General features: G+C 45.1%; 2 pseudogenes; one reads left to right on the forward strand and one right to left on the reverse strand.

The window, feature by feature from the left end:
- Positions 1-89: 89 nt before the first annotated feature.
- On the forward strand, positions 90-15,208 carry LOC126539954 (uncharacterized; annotated as a pseudogene).
- Positions 8,104-8,953, reverse strand: LOC126539955 (uncharacterized; annotated as a pseudogene).
- Positions 15,209-17,718: the final 2,510 nt, after the last annotated feature.

The following is a 17,718-nucleotide window of genomic DNA, read 5'->3' on the forward strand; positions in this document are numbered from 1 at the left end:
TCGAGTTTCGGCAGGCGCCCAGTAACGTGCGCTCGCTTCGTCGCACCGCACGGTGTTTGCGTTCGCTTTTTGCTTGCAGCAAGCTTCCGATGAACGACGAAAACAGCAAGGATCGTGTTTCAGGTAAGCAAACAACATTTGTGTGTACAACCGTCCTCAATGCGCGAACGAGAAACTCCCGCGCTCTGTCGTGCACGCTTGGAAAGCGGTGCTCGGGCGATCGCTTTCGGATATAGTTTCACTTTCACAAGAGTTCTCCGCATGCGTCCGCGTATGTGTCCGACAGCGTTTTCTTTGGCACTGCGCCAAGCTTTCTACCTAAGCACAGTGCCAAGAGCGCTGTCAAGTGTCGCGAAACCTACAGAAAGTGACACTACATCCGAAAGTGATCACCATAGAAAATTCCACCCTAGCTGTTGTGTCAGTTTTCTTGTATGCTCACTGACGCACCTTGTTTAATTTAATGTTTACCTTGTAATAGCTAGCTGTTATCGTTTCTGATTATGTACACGAACGAGTTGAAGATGGTAAATGCTGGAGTTTCTTTCCTGCTGGCCGCTCGTCTCAATTCGTGCAGCGCCGCAGCAGCCGCGCTGTCACATGTATTAATTTACATAACCTGCTTGCAAATTATTTTTGTTCGCAGTTGCATTACCGCTGAGCAGCATCAACCGGTATGTGGACAAGACGAGCCGATGCCTCACTGAGGCTGAGGAGGGCCACGTTTTTGAGTGCGCCGTCGAAACAGCTGAGAACGCTCGTTTCGACTTTCTGGCGTTCGTCTTGCAAACGATTGCTATCAACACTGCTCCTCATGAAGTGAAGATTACTGTTTGCGACGCGGTGGTAGATCGAGCCAGCTGTTCGTGCAAAGCAGGGTATGACTACTCGATCACTGGCCGGCTGCTGGGAAGAAACCTTGTCCAAGTATGCGTAAGCATACCCCCTAATTTAAGTTGGCCTACCCCTAAACTTTAGCTGGCCCACCCTCAAATTTAAGCTGGCTCTCTTGCAAATTTAAAGTTGGCCTACCCCCAAATTTTAAGTTCGTCAACCCCCAAATTTCAAATTGGCCCACGTCCAAATTTCAGTTGGCCCAGCTTTACCATAAGCTTCCCGGTGCGTTTTCCATGAATCCCTGTATCCATACCTTCCTTATATCCCCCTCTCTCTCCTGTATACTTAGGGTATTATTTTATTTGCATTAAATTGTTCTTCATCGCTTATAAAGCTACCCATCTACATTTACACTATTATATTAAGCAAATGTCGTAATTTTGCATATTACGCATTTTCGAGCACACAAAAAGCATTACACTTTTCGCGTGACGGCACTAGGGTACTCGCAAAGAATGCTTATGCCCTAATAAGTTCCCATTTGACATCCGAAAGCACTTGTTGCACTGTGTAATTGGCACTGTTTTGTTTGATATTTAGATATCCTAGGTGACTTTTTTTGTTGCAAACAAATCTGTTTAATGTCTTCCGTGTCAGATAGCGCTATTCTGTCAGATCCACTGTATTATTGGAAAGATGCGCATTACTTGCAGGATAAATTGCAACGTGGTTAGGTAACATCAATGATTCGCTAATTTTCTTCATAGTTATTAACTTTGGGGCACATGTTCCGATTTGCATAATTCAAGCCAAGCAGTATTCAAGTCACATCCATTTAGCAGAAATATTTGCCTAGCACCAATTTTCTTTTGTATATGTGGTGAAAACTACCTATATAAACATGTTTTTAAATGCATTCCTGTTCCATTTAAACTAGTAACTTTCTTTTTTTTGCAGCGAAGCTGTTTTTGAAGTGTCTCTTTTTACTAAAAAGTCACCTGTTGTAGGCTGCAAGGAGCATTAGTCTTGGCAGAAAAGTTATTCCTTGTGACTGAAACTTCACATCAGTCATTGTTCTAATGCATGGTAACAAGTTTAATGAATGTATGATTAGGCATTATTTATCGAAAAATATTATGCTTAAAGTCTAAGACCAATTTGTTAGGTTTAATGTCTTTGGAATTGATATATCCTAATCATTTTTATTTTACAGAAAATACAAGTGTAAACACATTGTAGCTGTACTGCTGCATATTAATGCTGCCAGGACTTTCGACAAGCTCTCGCCAACTGACCAGCCACAGAAGTGGGGCAAGGAGCACAAAGAGCGTGTTAAACAAAAGTATGAGCCAAGAGCTATAGTCGACCTTCCATGTGCAAAGAAGGTTTGTACATATATTATTCTTTTAAAACTGAGAGGAATGAGAGGGAAAACAGCAAGTCCAATGCTGAAATGAAGGGCAGCTCGCAATTTCTACTTTCAATGTTGGTTTGGTGAAAATGCTCTCGTAGATAGCCTTACTGTTTGCATTTTCTTAAGCTGCAAGAACAGTTTCATGACTTCAACAAACGCACTAGCTTTACTGTAAACTATGTACTGCAAATGGTATTTACAGATGCCTTTGTCATAGGCACAGAGTACGAATGAAGTCATTAGTGCTAACTGTTGAGTATAGTTAACAATATGCACACCTTAGGTGAAGGCTTGACATCTCTTATTCTAAACAGAAGTAGGATGTAGCACTCTTTGATGACGCGAAAATATAAATTTTTTGCTTGCCTATTAAGTTTGAGAGGTGTGAAAACGAATGCACAAACCTTGATGATAAATGCTCATCTAATGGGTGCCGTGTTTACAACTAAGAAGTTTTCATGTAGAACATAACATTGGTGCTTCTCTTGTTGCTACATCTTCCAGGCCAAAATCAATAAGACTCCCCAGCTGGAAGTCAACATACTTGAAAGACTTCTGGAGAATGTCAGCTAAGTGCAATGTCTAAGTTGTCTAAGAATGTCTAAGTGCAAAAATGCACTTAGACAGAGGTACTGAATTAGGTATGCATTCAAATTTGGTTTGGCTTTTTGAATCTGAGTCTCATAAAGGACTGGCCAGCAGCAGCTGCTTGGCCCCTCAGCAATCTCCTTATCAAATGGCAGTAATGCAGTGCGCAAACATATCCCAATACTGCAAAGATTTAATTTTGCATGTCTTTCCTATATTCAGTATTTGCAATGTAGTCGATGACACGCCTAATGAGCTGCACTGCCACATATTGCTTAGTCAGGCAGTGTGCAGTGTTTCGTTGTGGTTGCAACATAATTATTTTAAGGAGAAGCACGTCATCAATAACCACAGTAGAAAATAACCAGTTTTAAGATGTGCCAGCTGTATTTATGTGAAGCTTTAGGCAGTTCACTGAGTTTAGCTAAGCCTGAAAAATATTAACCATATTTTTAATCACACATCTGAGGCTGTGTGAGGTGTAAGTAAGGCTCATGCCTTGCAATATCCTTCATAGGCAGCTACATCTAGCAAAATGTAATGTTTACTGCACCAAACCTTGCGACTCTTTTGAGTAGACTCCAACGTGTCTTCAAGGCATTTCTCCAGCTACAAACATTTGGTGCTAAGGATATGTTGCTTTGAAACCTTTAAACAGTGTCCGCTGTTCAAACGTAGGTGCCATGACTACCCCAGTAATTAATTATCCAAGCTTCTGTGTACTTGCATCCAAGACAAAAAAAATTTTATCTGCTTCATCATATTTCTTGTGCATACCAATTTTCTCCATGCTACAGTGAATGTTAATTGCGCATTATTTCTGGAAAAATGTATTTCAGCAACAGAAGCCATGTTGGAGCCAACCATAGAACCAGGATGTTCCACTTCTGAGCCAGCACCCAGACACTTAACACTCATTGGTTCTTCGAAGGAGTTAAGAAGTTTTCTTGGCATCAGTGGTGAAGTGACAACAGGAGAGCTACTTGAACACTTGCAGGAAAGCAAGAGTCACGAAGACATTATAATGATTGAAAAGTTAACACGAGATCAGGCAAAATCTAGTCTCTGGTTGCTCCACAGGGTAGGCATGATCACAGCTTCTATTGCCTACAGCATATTTACCCGTGTAAAGACGTTGAGGACAAAGATGGGCCCGCATGATTTGAGACCCTTGCTAAAAAAAGTGATGCGGCAGAATAATGTCCGTACAGCAACAATGTGTCGTTGCAGTGCACTCGAAGGCAGTGCAAGAAAATGTTATCAAAGCCAGCGAGCCACTCATGAAAATTTGGTTGTGAGGCAGTGTGGACTTTTCATTATGGAAGGCCGTCCTTACATGGGTGCAAGTCCAGATGGATTAGTAAAGTGCAACTGTTGTCCTGAGCGGGTACTGGAAATCAAATGCCCTGAATCCATGAAAAAATTCTTGGAAGAGATTATGGAGAAAAACAAAGAAAAAGCTTTGACTCAGTACCTAAAGCGTGCAACCACATATTTCTGCCAAGTGCAGGTACAAATGGGCATCACGGCAGTTCAGCATGCAGATTTGTTTGTGTTTGTCAATGAAGAAGATAATATTTGCATTCCAGTGCAATTTGATGAGGCATATTTCAACGATGTGGTTGAAAGATCTTCCTATTTCTTTGAACAGTACATACTGCCACATGTTCTTTCTACATGAACAGCCTTGTTTCAGTTGCACATGCAATTTTTTATGCATTGCACATAACCAAACTACAGCCTCCCTTTTTAAGGCACAAAATTACTGATATATGAGGTTTAACATTCTAACGTAACAAAAGGCTTATTAGGGATGATGTCGGGGGACGTTTTACATCAGTATTAGGTTTGCTACAACGTTACTAAAGCTTGGTAAATAAGCATTTTGCTTATTTTTTTGCTCTCTCAGTAGGAACAGAACCGAGAAAGAACCTGCGACTTCATGTTCAGCAACAGAATACCATTGCCAAGTTAACTCAATACATAAAAAAATTGTATGTGCAATCAGAGAAAGCACTCCTAGAAAGTTTGGAGACATCTGCAGTTTGAGTGCTTTTACTGATGTTCAGTGCAGTCCACTGTTAAAGGGAACAATGAAATGTGCGGCCCTTGCTTGGCTGACAACGTAGCTGCATGTGGCTGCGGAAGCAATCTTAGTGCACTGCACAGGCGTGTCGAAAGGGGTGAGAGCTAAAAACTATAAGTTACCTGCTCCAAATCTAGGTGATTGTATTGCTTCTAGAAAGGAAAATCTGGACATGCTGTGCACTAAAGTGTTTCCTTTAACAGTGGACCCCTCTGTACAGTGAGCAAGAAAATGCAAACACGGTAGCATGCTGTAGCACACAAATTAGCATTATGTCACTATTCAAAAACATTTGTTTGTAAACAGCTGAGTCGTGCAGTGGCTAGAGCAATTTGTGATGCAACCCCGAACCATAACAGACACTCGAATGACAGACTAGGAATCTCAGGCAATGCATTTGTCTACGTGGCATTCTATGCATTTAATTTTTGGGTCACTGCATTATGCGATGCGACTGTGATATCGTAAATATAATTGTGATATCAGAAACTCATCCTGGGGAATAACAGTAGTAATTCGTGGTTTAAGTTCCATGCCCAGCTTTCAATCATGCTTGTATTTGCATTTTGTGTTCATTCACATGGGCTTCCATTGATACACTGATAAGTGCAAAGGCACCGTGTTAGATGCTCTCATTTTTTTGTCTACTGCTTACGTGGTCATGTCTGTGGTATATTTGGATGATGCTGTGATACTATGGTAGCCAGACAATTGCTGATCATTACAGCAGGCGTAAAAAATGGAGTTTTACGTGCCAAAACCTTTTACTGATTATGAGGCACGCCTACAGTAGGCGTCTGTAATTTTCAATACTTTTTTTTCGTTTTCGGCTGGTGTTTGTTTTGTGATATAGTTGGTATGGCAACTAGCACGACTGTGTTGTGAAGATGAACAAGTGCCTCATGAAATTAAATTTTTGGCTGACTTGTGTTTTGTGAAGCAATTGTGATATGAGAATGCTATAACGGTGATATCAGAAAGTCATCCCAGGGAATGACAGTAGTCACTTGTGGTTTACAGTCCGTGCCTAGCTTTCTACGCGGGTATACAATTATGCTGGTATGTACCTTTCGGGTTAACTCACATGGGCTTCCAATGATACAATGATAAGTGCAAAGATGCTTTCATTTTTTGTCTACTGCTTATGTGGTCATGTTTGTGGGATATTTGGCTGACATTGTGATACTATGGTATCCAGACAACTGCTGCTCATTACAGTAGGCGTGTGTAGTTATCAATTTTTTTTTCATTTTCGGCTGGTGTTTGTTTTGTGATATAGTTGGTATGGCAACTAGCACGACTGTGTTTTGTAGGCAAACAAGTGCCTCATGTAATTAAATTTTCGGCTGACTGTGTTTTGTGAAGCAACTGTGATGTTAGAATGCTATAACTGTGTTATCAGAAAGTCATCCCAGGGAATGACAGTAGTCACTTGTGGTTTATGTTCCATGCCCAGCTTTCTACGTGGGTGTGCATCATGCTTGTATGTGCATTTCGTGTTAACTCGCATGGGCTTCCATTGATACAAGGATGATAATTGCAAAGGCACCATGTTGCAAAGATGTTCTCATTTTTTTTGTCTGCTGCTCATGTGGTTATGTTTGTGGTATATTTGGTTGTTACTGCAATACTAATATTAGGGCAGCCAGACAACAGTGGCACAGTACAGCAGGCATATGTAGTCTTACTTGTTTCGTTTCTGGCTGTTGTTTGTTTTGTAATTGGTATTAACTGGCATTACTGTGTTGTGAAGACAAACAAGTGCCTCACCCAGTTAAATGTTTAGTTAGCTGCACATTTTAACACCACTGTGGTAGTGTAAGGGATTATATCAGAGTGACACCAGAAAAACAGTTTCCATGAACAGTTCCTTTCTGGTTTGGCAATTGCTTGGCTTGCTTCTGGCACTCGGGTAGTTTGTTTCCTCTGACATATAGGATTTCTGTTGCGGTAGAGAAAGAATGCAATTTTCAGGAGCACTACATTTTCTAGTTCTGATGTATTGCCGCCTATTTTGTCCAACTGTTATACTAAAACAAAGATTTGCTGACAAGCATTACTGTGATATGTAGTGATGTAACTGAATTATGAAACAGGACAACAGTGAAGAATGCAGGCACACTGTTTTACGCATTGCATTTCTCATAAAATGTACAAATTGAGATTGGCATTATTGAAATAAATGCAAGAGTCGTGCATTTCTGGTGCTCAGGAAAAATAAAGGTGCTGCTTCTTGACAAGAAGCACAAAATTTGTTCTTCCAGTTTGCTTTACTAACCTATCAGAAGTGGGCAGTTTTGAAATAAAACTAGTTAAAAGGTAGCAATTGGAAAAGGTAAAAGTAATATTCTTGCATGCATATTATTTTTCAAAGCATACACCATGAGTACTGCATTTAAAGGCCTTCAGCTGCTGAAGCAGTTTTATAGTAGCTACAAAACCTAGGTGTTTGCACATCGAAAAGTATGCCACGAAGCAAAGGCTGAAAGGCAGTCCATGCTAGATGGTGTTTACTGTATAGTATCTTGTTGTACACATTCTGCAAGCTCGTTGCCCATTTTGTTGACAAGATCACTGCATTATTGTATCTTTAAAACATGAGGAGAAGTTACTACCAGAATGTGCCATACCATGCAGTCTTTTTTACATGAACAAGTGTGCTGCTTTTTGCCATTAATGTAACTGCCCAAGGTCATTTTTACAGGTTTGACAGCGCATGTTATTGGTCCTGCTCTTCCTTTCGTGTTCTTCGCAGGGAATGAAAATATTTCCAAGCTAGCAGTAGTACTTACTATGACAAATTCAATGAACAACCTGAAAACTGGTCACTTTTGGTACTTATCTGTGCATATGTACTGCTACAACAATACAGTATGACAGACATTTCCGTGTGTGCCTGTATAAGCCTAAATAACTACAGTCTCCACAAAACTTGTACAGAATGGCTCTCTTAAAAAAGAAATGCTTTTTTTAGTACTCTAAATCATACAAACTAGAACTACGGACACTGTTGATGGTATTTTGTGCATTTTTGGTGTTTGAGGACCACCACACTTGTTACAGCCAGAAATTTTCCTTCCATCCAGACTATCCACTGTGTAAGTGGGCACATTGACAAAACTTCACACTTTCAGTGGCTCCTTGGATAGATTTGTTTATTTTTAGACAATTTGTTCATCATATTTGTTAAATATCACACTTTGCCTGGCAGCTCACAAAGCTAATTGGTAAGAGCCAGTAATCACTGCAGAATTACTTCGGAGAGAGTTAACCTGATAAATACGCGCACCGACATTATCAATTGAAAAGGAACTTGTTGTTACTGAACAATGGCCTTGAGAGATTCACAATTCCAGCAATTATTTTGAATATGCTGTCAATGTATGGAACAAAGTCGAGATCAAACCGATTTTTTAAAATGCGGTACAGTTTCATCCTTTGAATGGCCCTCTCTACATGTACTCGGGCGCTTGCTATGGATTGGTTTCTCCTAGCTTCCTCTGCAGTGAGCTGTTTTTCCATAAGGAATGGAGGTCTGATCATTTTGATATTTTTTTCTTTGCAAAGTTCACCAATTAGGAAGCCTTTATCTACCATCACATTGTGAACATGGGGAATACACTTGTCAAGAACTTTGTGATGTATGTGTCAGATGCTTTCCCTCCATATGCCTGACTTACATAGCTAATTAAGCCTCCTGGTGTCCCACTCACCAGGACCTTTGCAGTGTACGTGCGCTTATAGTGGCTCTATGTGAGGAGCCCTGATACTAGATCTTTTGGGCGCTCAATTTCTATTTCAGTGCAGTCAAGCACCATCCTCGTGTCTTTGTATTCTTTGAAATACATTGTGAGACAGTTCACAACTGCGGTCTTCGTTGGCCAGAAAATTACATGTTCAAGAATGCTTGCTAGAATTACAATTGAATCCTTGAAAATGTTCGACACAGTTGTACGGTGGACACTAAACAACACCGCCAACAGAGAAAATGTTAAGTCATGATAGAGCTTCATGTATGTGAGGAGCACAGCGTCATCATCACTTAAGGATAAGCTTCGCGTTCCTTGACGCAACCGCATTTCTGTGTAAAGTTCTGTTATGTTGTAGAACAACTCAAAAGAGCCTATGCCTGTGAGGACAACAAGACCATGCTCATCGGGTACTTTTGCAATTGTGATAAGCTGTTCTCTTGCAACTAGCTTGTTTCTAGTGTCGACCTGAATTCCAATTTCTTTAGACAGCTCCTCAGCCTCGGCACTTATCTCTGAAAAAAATAAAGGACAAATTGAGCGTAACAATAACATAAATTATAGCAGTCTCAAGTATTAATTAGTAAAAGTAACAGCAGTAAAAGTGCTGCACTGTTTGCTGGATACCTTCTGATATTGGAGTGCAATCACCTGGACTCGCAGCCAGAGCTTCTGGAGGATGGAAATTTAAAATAAAATGAAACCAACTAAAAAGAGCAAAGTACTATACACCACAGTTAATGACGTGGGTGCCCGAATGCAACACAAATTTGGCACATCAAATTTAGTATTACTTAAGGGATAAACATACCATTGCGCTCTACTGGTTCTCTCTCTTCGGCCAGTGGTGCATCAAGTTCCAACATCGCGCTGCTCGAGCTTTCCTCTGCGCCTTCTTGGTATTTTTCTCCGGCATCACTGCAAATGGAAGATGTCTGTGGCAGCTGGTAAGAGCGTATGGGAATGCCTCTTTCCCCTGAAATTGAAATCCAAGCTATTCTGGGCATTTCATTCAAAGATTACATTAATGCCACTCCGACCGCCATTGAGGCCGATAGGGATCGAAATTATCGATCACGATTGACTCCCTTCGGTACCTTGCGCGAGGGGCCAATCGCGATCGATAATTTCAATTCCGATCAGGCTGGATCGCGGTAGAAAGTGCCCAGTGTGGCACACGTTTAAGATAGCTGCGGAGCTCTTTTAATACGTATACAGTAATGACTCGTTGCTACAGTGAATTAAACAACGGAGGAAACGCTCGTGCGGGTACAAATGCGCGATCAACATTGCTTCGGCATAATCAAACGCGGGCGATAGGAGGAGGAGGAGTAGGAGGAGAAACATTCATTAAAAAAAAAAGAAAGGACAAGCAGGTGTCTGTCTGCTTGTGCGGGAGGCGCCCTTAGTCCAGGGCTCCTGCGGCTCTTGCTGTCTCCCGGGCCCGCCGCACCAGTTGCTGCTGGTTACGAGGGTCTGAACTAGTCAGCACGGCCTCCGACTGCTCGGGTGTGGGGTTGGGTACTTGCGGGGCCGCCTTCACGTTGGGGCACGCCCATGTGGTGTGATATAGGGAGGCGTAATCATTACAAAGGGGACATTTGTATGAATATAGTGTAGGGTGGATTGCGTGTAGTCTGCTTAAATGCGGGTATGTAGTGGTTTGTAGTTGTCTCCATGTTACGGCGTCTTCACGTGAGATGGTCTGGTGTGGAGGTGGGTATTGTCGTCTGTTAAATCTGTGGTGTTGTAGTATGGCGTTGTATTGTAAAGGTACGGGCTCCATGGATGCGTCCGTATCCCTCTCTTGTGGCGCCTGGAGGCAAGAGCTCGGGCTACAGCGTGCGCACGCTGATTTCCACGGAGGGACTCGTGTCCTGGAGTCCACACTATTTCAACGTCCGGGAATGCGGAGGCCTGTTTGAGGAGTCGGTGGGCGATTGAAGATATTCGACCTCTCGCGTAGCTACGGCAAGCTGCCTGGGAGTCGGTAATAATTGTGATGTACTCGTTGATCAGACTAGAGGTGATGGCCAAGGCGATGGCTGTCTCCTCCACTACGAGGGCGCTGGCAGTCCGGACAGTCATCGAGACCACCTCTTGTAGGTTATAGTCGACAACGCTGGCCGTCATGGCTGCTTTTTGGGGGTACTGCGCGGCATATGTGTATAGTGTGGTGGGGAGATTGCCATATCTTGTCTGTAGAGCCTTTGCGCGAGCTTGGCGACGATCGGCATGATGTTCCGGGTGCATGCTTCTGGGGATAGGGGCTACCTTGATGTGCTCTCGGAAGTTGGGGGCCAGATGGATTGCTTGTTCGTGGCCTTTGCTGTGTGGGGTAGCCTAGGCGCGCTAGGACTGTTCTTCCTGTTGGTGTGAGGGCTAGTCGTTCTCGTTGGCTTGTGAGGTGGGCGTCTATAATTTCTCTTATGGTATTATGGACTCCTAGGGCTTCAAGCTTTAGTGTCGTTGTTCCCGGGGGTAGGCCGAGCGCTTGCTTGTAGGCTTTCCGAAGAAGTACGTCTAATTGATCTATCTCCTCGGGAGTGAGGGGCAAGTACGGGGCAGCGTAGGCAATGCGGCTGATTATCAGGGCCTAGAGGAGCTGTATTGTGTCTTCTTTCAGTCCGTATTGTTTGGTGGTGATACGGCTGACCATTCGCATGATCTGGAAGGTGGTCTGCTTGAGACGTTGGATGGTGTATGCGCCTCCGCCGTCCTGTTGTATGTGGAGTCCGAGAATGCGGACGCGGTTTACTGTGGGTATTTCTTTGTCGCCCAGGGTGAGTGTGATGTTTGGTAGTTCATTGAGTTTTCTTCGGGATTTCTGTCGAACGACTAATAGTTCAGACTTCTCGGAGGAGCACCGGAGACCACTTGTTTTTGCATATTGCTGGACGACGTCGGTCGCTTGTTGAAGGGCGTCTTGTTTCTCTCCTTCGGAACCAGCGGTGGTCCAGATAGTGATGTTATCGGCGTATATTACATGCCTGATTCCTGGTATTGCGTTGAGTTTGTCAGGTAATTTCATCATAGCAATATTGAAAAGGGTGGGCGATAGAACAGCACCTTGTGGGGTTCCTGTGTTGCGGGTAGGTAACGTCGGGGTTCTGAGTGAGCCAATGCCTATTGTGGCCGTGCGGTTGCTTAGAAAGGCGCGTATATAATTGTAAGTATTACGACCACAGTTCGTGAGGCTTAGGTTTGTAAGGATGGTATGGTGAGCCACATTGTCGAAAGCGCCTTTGAGATCGAGTGCTAAAATCGCTCCGGTGTTGTGCGGTGAGATGTGTTCAAGGACTTGTTCCTTCAGCTGAAGAAGGATGTGGTGTGTAGAAAGGTGGGGCCGGAATCCGAACATTGTTTCGGGAAAGAGGTCGCTGGATTAAGGTAAGGTTGAAGCCGGTTCAGAATGATATGTTCCAGAAGCTTGCCTAGGCATGAAGTCAGTGAAATTGGTCTCATATTTTCTAAGCTGGAGAGTTTGCCTGGCTTCGGAATGAGTATGATGTCCGCGTGCTTCCAGTCTGCTGGTAGTGTACCCGCTTCCCAGTGATGATTAAAGAGGTCAGTAAGAGATTGAATGGTGCCATCATCCAGATTGCGCAGGAGCTTGTTATTTATTTTGTCCGTGCCTGGGGTGGTGTTTCGTGTGAGTGCATGGGGTGCTTGTTGCACCTCAGTGATAGTGATCGGCTTGTCGAGGTCGTAATTGTCGCTCCCGCTGTAGATTGGAGGTTGCCCTTGTGCGGGTTCGAAATCGCCTATGTACCGCGCCCGCAACTCTTCCAGGATTTCGTCATCAGAACCCGGATGGTTGTGGAGGATACGTTGGATTGTTTGCTAGCTAATTGCCTTGCTTTGTGTGGGGTCAAGAAGATGGCGTAGCAGCGACCATGTTTTGGCCGTGCTAAGATTACCCTGCAACTTGTTGCATAGTTGTCGCCAGTTGTGACGGGTGAGCTCCCCAGCATAAAATTCTGCGGTTGCCGTGAGTTTCGCTATACGTAGTTTCAATTTACGATTATGTTTTTGGCGCTTCCATCTCCTAACAAGGCCTCGACGTGCTTCCCAGAGGTGAAGAAGGTGTGGGTCTACGGCCGGTATCTCTGTGGTGAGTGTGATCTGTTTTGAATGTCTGGCTACGTCTTGATGGAGCTCTCGTACCCACTGCTCGAGATCCGTAATACCCGTCGAGGAGTCATCCGCTCTCTCTTTGCGAAAAGCTGTCCAATCTGTCAGTGTTGTCTTTTTTATCGGGTGGCGTGCATGCGTAACGTTGAATGTGGTGGCAACTATGCAGTGGTCACTGCCCAGAGTTTCCTCCGTGTTGTGCCAGGCAGCTTGCTGTATCCCTTTAGTGAGGGTGAGGTCAGGGCATGTATCTCGGGAGACGCTGTTTCCTAGACGTGTGGGGTATGCGGGGTCTGTGAGGATGGTGAGACGGTGCTGCTGTATCGTGCACTGGAGTGCAGTGCCTTTTGATGTGGCTGTGGTGTAGCCCCATGCCTGGTGAGCAGCGTTGAAGTCGCCTACACTCAGCAGACTATTATTTTTGGCTATGCCAATCACTTTAGTGATGAAGTTATCGAACTTCGCCTGCTTCTGCTTGGGTGGGCTGTATATATTCAGTATGAAAAGGCTCTTTCGGCCTCGTTGGAGCGGCAGGATCTCAATTAGGTTATGATCGACGTCACTGCCGTCTATTGTGTGTTGTGTGGTTGTGAGCGTTTTAGCTGTAAGTGTGGCCACGCGGCTTTCAGGCGTGGTGGTATGTGTGTTGTAACCAGCTTGAGTTGGGTGTGTGCCTGTTTCCTGTAGTGCGATTGCGCTTGGTGTCGTTTTGGAGTTACTTATGTACTGTCTCAGTGATCCTTGCTTGCGTTTGTAGCTGCGGCAATTCCATTGCAGATTATGAGTGGATTTTCGTTCCTGTGGTTGGTTTTGCTATTCGTCCTGGCTGACGGGTGGATCGGCAGGGTGTCCCTGCTCTATTTCCTGTTGTCCTAGTGTTCGGACTTTCTTGCGTCGCTGATCTTTTGCGAGCCGTGTTTCTTCAATAACACTTGCCATTTGCTGGATGCTTTGTTGCATTGCTAGAAGCTGCCGTTGCAGTACATCAACTTTCTCCTCGACTTGTGCGATTTCTGTCGGTTTTGCTGATTCCGCGAGAATCATGTGTTCAGAATGCTCCGAAGATGATGGCATTGAGGGTGCGGTTATTGGTGTGGAATGCTGAGTGGCAGTACGAGTCGCGTATAGTTCTGCAATCTGCGTGTGAAGTTTGTTGTTTTCTTCATGAAGGCGTTTGTTTTCTTCTCTGATAGCCTTTAGTTCAGCTAGAATTTGCAGTTGAACATCAGTATTGTGTATGGGTGAAGAATTATGTGGGGTGGGTGCTGTGTGTAGACGTGATGAGAGGGTGTTGTCTTGGTGGACTGTGTGAGAGGGAAAGGCCGTGCTGACCAGCTCACCGCTTGTGATCCCGGTACAGCAGGTCCGCTGAGGTTCCGGGTCGCTCCTTGTTGGTTCTGTGAGCAGGAGCGAGACCTGGAGCGGGAACGCTTCCGTTGCTGGTCTGTACGTGACCGAGACTTCGACCGTGAGTAGTCCCGGCGGCTGGTCCTTTGCGATGTTCAGGATGCCTTCTTCAGTCGATCTGGGCACTCCTTGGAAGCCGTAGGATGAGGCCCCTGGCATAAGGCGCACCGGGGGTGACAGGGGTGGTCCTAAGTGGGGTTCCGTGTACCACACTGGGTGCATAGGTTCGCTTCTGGAGTTGGGCATACATCGGTCCGGTGGCCGACTTGGTGGCAGATGCGGCAGAAATGCGTGGTTGGTCGGTATGGTTTGCATCGTACTTCACCGCTGTAGTATCGCACGTAGAAGGGTACAGCCTTGCCAGTCAATGTGATCACTGCCGCAGCGGTTTGTCCGAGCATACGGGCATGTAATATTTCTCGGCCAGGTGCATAGAGCCCGTTAAGGAGGACTTCTGTGGGAGTTCCTGCGGGAATGCCGTGAATGACCCCTTTGACGGAGCTGTCGGGTGCTGCCACGTATGCCGTGACTGCAAATTCTCGACCACCCAGGTGAATTGTAGTGATGTGACGGATGCTCATAGCTAGCTCTTCGTTTGGTGTGCTAGCAATAGCGATGTTTTGTACTGGGTCAATTCTTACAGTAAGGGTCCGTACGTGCTCAGTAGTGGGGTGCTGACATGCCAGCTTGATGCCTTCAGCGACCTGTGGCGTGGTCCAGGTGGCAAGGTTGAGTCCCTCTCGGGGACGGATGATTACCTTGAGGTCGTTTCGAGGCAGCGGTGGGAGTCGGGGTTGTCAGGGAAACGATGGGTGGCGGGGTTGGAGGGGTGGATTGGTGGGAGTCGATGTTTTCTTCCGACCGTACTTAACAGTGAGCCAGTCTCCGCCGGCAGGTTCATCAGGAAGTGGGATTTGCGCGTGCTCGAGATTCATCTCGGTGCCATCACTGATGGCCATTGGTGCACCGAACTGGGTCAAGGTCTTCGGCTAGACCGTACCCGTCGTTAGGCTTAGCTGGGCGGGCGCCTCTTGCGAAGTTCAGAGTCCGGTAATTCGTGGAGCAAACGACTCACAGTATAGCCTTGGGTGTCGACGTGCTCCGCTCGACGTAAGGAGTCGATTGAGGCTGGTTGTGGCAGTGCTGACGTCAATTATCCAGGGTTTAGCGATGTAAAGGCGGAACCCATGTGCGGTGCAACCGTGCGCAGCCTCTTCTTCCCGGGCGATAGGAGTTCCGCCGTGAGTCAATGCTCGCTCCTACACCGAGCAACGCCGGAGCAAGCGACAGCACATTTCGCCTATTCGGCTATCACAGATCGTTTTCGATTATTTCTGGCATCTACATATATGAGTAAACGACTTGTTATAACTGACAGCACAGAGAATCAATATCGATACACTTACGCCGTCTTATCGCCGCTCGCACAAGCGGCCGCCTCGCATCGTGTGGACGTACAGGCAGGTTGACGGACGGAACTGCTTCCGGCGACAACCTTCGGTACTTGTAACCTGGTAATAAAGTGACAGGCACGTTGACTGCATGCAAAGAACCGAAAAGTACAACCGAAATGGCCTTACCTAGCTTCTTGTATACGGGATATACAAAATCCTCTTCTCTGAACTGCTTGCTGCAGACGACGGCGTGTTTTGACGGCAGCTTGCCCATTCGAAGCTTTATTAACCAAACTTTCTTAAGCTTCGTCGACTTCGGATAGAAGTGAAAACTTACACCATCGTCCTTGCGAGATTTACATTGCGCAACAGAGCAGTAAGTCACCGTCGTATCGCACTAACGCGGGCGCGGGCGGTGCAGATCTAGGAGATCGTCGGCGGCGTAGCAGGCAAGTCCTTGCCGTGACGTCACATCGCTGTGATTGCAGCGGCGCCAGTGTTCGTTCTCGGGGCTAATAGCTCTGCTACGCCTCCTGCCTTGAAGATATTAGATTCTATTCACCACTTGGGTATCCGTCTTGCTACAGGTGCCTTCAGGACTAGTCCTGTAGTGAGCCTGTACGTTGAATCCAACGAATGGTCTCTTCATCTACAAAGAGCATATTTATCTTTCTCTTACACCTTGAAAGTTAAATCAGATATTCAGCATCCATGTCATTTTGCAATTAGCGACTTGTCCACTGCCAGGCTATTCCGTAAGCGCCCAGCCATCAGGCCTCCTCTGTCCCTCCGAGTGGAAGCACTGTCAGAAGAAACAGGCGTCCCTTTTCTAGAAAATATCCTAATGGCTCCTACTCGGTTCCCACCGCCTTGGGAGGGGCAAACTATCCAATGTAACATATCTTAGAAATATTGAAACGAGCGCCTGAGGCTCACATACAATCACATATTCTTGAACTAAAAGAGAAGTATTCATGTACTGAATTTTACACGGATGCTTCGAGATCTGCTGATGGTGTTGCTTACGCAGCTCTTGGACCACCATTTTCAATATCTGGGACACTAAACCCATACACAAGCATCTTTACAGCGGAAGCATCAGCTATACTTTCGGCTATTGAACACATCAGGCTCACAAACATCGCTAAGGCTGTTCTCTTCACAGAATCATTAAGTGTCGTGAAAGCACTAATTAGTTTACAAAAACATAAGAATTCCGTTTTGAATGATCTGTATAATTATTGTGCGCCCTATATATGCGCAATCAAGTGATTGTCATATGCTGGGTACCCGGACACAAAGGTATAAAAGCGAACGAAGCAGCTGACGAAAGCGCTACATCAGTAACTTTTAGCGACGGAGATAGAAATATCCCCATCCCTACCACAGACCTAAAGCCTTTTCTACGCCGTAAATTAAGGAATCATTGGCAAGGCAAGTGGGATACACAAGTAATGAATAAGCTTCACATAATAAAACCAAAACTGGGGAACTGGATAAGTAGGAAAACAACACGTTACAAGGAAGTAATTCTTTGCCGATTAAGGATAGGCAAAGGATAGACAGGTAATTTTTAGCACACGACTAACAGCCCTTCTAATAAAAGGGCTCTCTTGAGGTTCTGCTATAACTGTTATGTGTTGTCTTGTTCCATCATGTTCTTTTAACGAAACCCAATTGCCATCGTCCATGCCCTAATCAGTGTCATCATTTTAGTACCTATTTATTTTACGCCATTTACAGCGACAGTTTTAGGCCTTTTTACAGCCATGTCACATTCACCATGATGAATCCACTGTACACTGCATTCACAATACATTGCCAAAATTACCTTTTGGCATGGCGCTCTTTGGCCATACTTGGCCCTTGCGCCATTAAACACCACATATCATCATCATCATCCTGCACTTGGGAAACTTTCAGACTCGCCTCTAGAAGCGGCGAGTGGTGGTAGTTCAGCAAGGAGTCGCTTACGCTTCGTTTTCGACAAGGCGTCTGGGCTCAATTTACTAGTGGACATGGGAGCCAAAGTTAGCGTTCTGTCTCCCTCGCCTCCATTTCCGAAGAATCGCCAGTTTGCAGTTCCGCTGTAAGCCACCAAAAAGACTA

This window comes from Dermacentor andersoni, chromosome 2 (assembly GCF_023375885.2).
Source record: "Dermacentor andersoni chromosome 2, qqDerAnde1_hic_scaffold, whole genome shotgun sequence".
Taxonomy (NCBI): domain Eukaryota; kingdom Metazoa; phylum Arthropoda; class Arachnida; order Ixodida; family Ixodidae; genus Dermacentor; species Dermacentor andersoni.